Source organism: Aplysia californica, unplaced genomic scaffold, assembly GCF_000002075.1.
Source record: "Aplysia californica isolate F4 #8 unplaced genomic scaffold, AplCal3.0 scaffold00241, whole genome shotgun sequence".
In the NCBI taxonomy this organism is placed as follows: domain Eukaryota; kingdom Metazoa; phylum Mollusca; class Gastropoda; order Aplysiida; family Aplysiidae; genus Aplysia; species Aplysia californica.
Window position 1 is genome coordinate 623,528 of NW_004797511.1, and position 1,941 is coordinate 625,468.

Genomic DNA, 1,941 nt, shown 5'->3' on the forward strand with positions numbered 1-1,941 from the left:
ATAGATAGATAGATAGAGAGAGAGAGATAGATAGATAGATAGATAGATAGATAGATAGATAGAAAGATAGATAGATAGAATAAGCGGGATTTATTATGTTGTTCATAGGGCATGCAGATGAATTAGGGTTGAGCAAGGAGAAAAAAACCCAGCAACCTTAAACAAAAGCAACAACAACAGCAAACAAACAAACCGGCGAGGAAATGGAATGTGCATATGATCTGATTGTACACAAAAAACATTATTCTTTAGCAACCATTGAAAGGGTGTTTCCAGCGTTCCAGCGAGGCATGGAATATTGCCAACCTCAGCAAATGGTTGTAGAAAGAGGAGGAGGCACTACAATGATACAGTATGGTGGAGAATAGGCTTAAATGAAACTATTCAATTCATGTGTAAAAAAAAAAGGACACAAAACCCCACAAAAAGAACGCATCATGGCACACATTTATTAATAAAGTTAGGATTATAGTTTATTATATTATACCATGTATTGATTTCTTGGCCCTTGTTAAAAAGCTAAACTTGATGACAGAATTTATCTTTTTGTGTCACAAGTGCATAAAAACCCCCAAACCCATCCCTTATCCGAAATACAAACACAATACAAATGTACATCCTATAAATACCTATCGAGTCATAATGATTACCATCAAGACATTTGAGATTATAGCAGGCCTAGACCTATGTATACAGATGCAATAAATATGAGTGAGCCCAGCAATCTAACAAGTTAGAAGTTTTTCTTCCCATGCCTCAAAAATGTGTATGTGTGTGTGTGTGTGTGTGTGTGTGTGAGAGAGAGAGAGAGAGAGAGAGAGAGAGAGAGAGAGAGAGAGAGAGAGAGAGAGAGATGAGGAGAGGAGAGGAAGCGATGTATTGACTGATATAGAATTACGATTTTACTCGTAACGAACACGTTGTCATATGTACACAAACACACAAAAACACGCACAAACATAAAACAAAACAGCCAACAAAACACGCGTACATACTTACCAACCCACTGTCCAGCGTTCAAAACGAAGCTTATCAGAGATTACTCATAGATGGACAAACTGCGCGCGAGATATCGGCCTCGTCTTAGCTCTTACATCTCCCACACAAAACCCCGAACTGGCTGGCGGCTTGTGCACAACATCAAAGAGACGTGTATCAATAACAAACAATATCAACTGTATCATAAGCATTTCACCCGACTGGCCGGAGAGATAGCCTGCCTCACTGATGATGAACACGACGCCAGTTCAAACCCTGGTTTGCCGGGTGAGAACAGAGAGCTTACCCACTGATCAACACTATCGTAATACACAATGTACGTAGTATAAGCTTACAGGACATTGTGCGTGTATTGGTTGGATTGAAACTACTGAAGAAACGGGTCACGGGAAAAGACAATAATTTGTCCGATAGGAAAGAACTTGAGAAAACCCAGCCAGAGCACCCGCCCGCCAACCACCGATAAATAGATGTTTGAAATCTGATGACGAGCTGGGCTTCTCTGGAGGGACAATCTTAGAGTCAAAGTGTTACAACTAGGGACGTGAAACTCTTACCCAGGTCCAAAGAGACGCAAACACTGCTATTGACTTGGTAAAAAAAGACTAAACCAAAACAAAACAAAACCAACCCCCCCCCCCCCCCCCCCCCACACACACAAACAAGCAATCCCCCCCCCAAAAAAAAACCCCAAAAAAAACCCCAACAAAACAACAAAACAAAATAAAACAACAAACTAAAATACCCCCAGATGTAGAAAAGTCCACTGGTGCTGAAGGCTGCAGCATGGTTCATTCACTTGTTGTCAACTCAAAGAAGACACTATTGAAATGTACTACGCTTTTTAACCGCACATCATACCGTTGGGTTTTGTGATTTGTTTTCTTTCTTTCCTTTAAAAAAAAACCTCCCAACTCGGTTCGTTCAACAACAAAGCCAGAG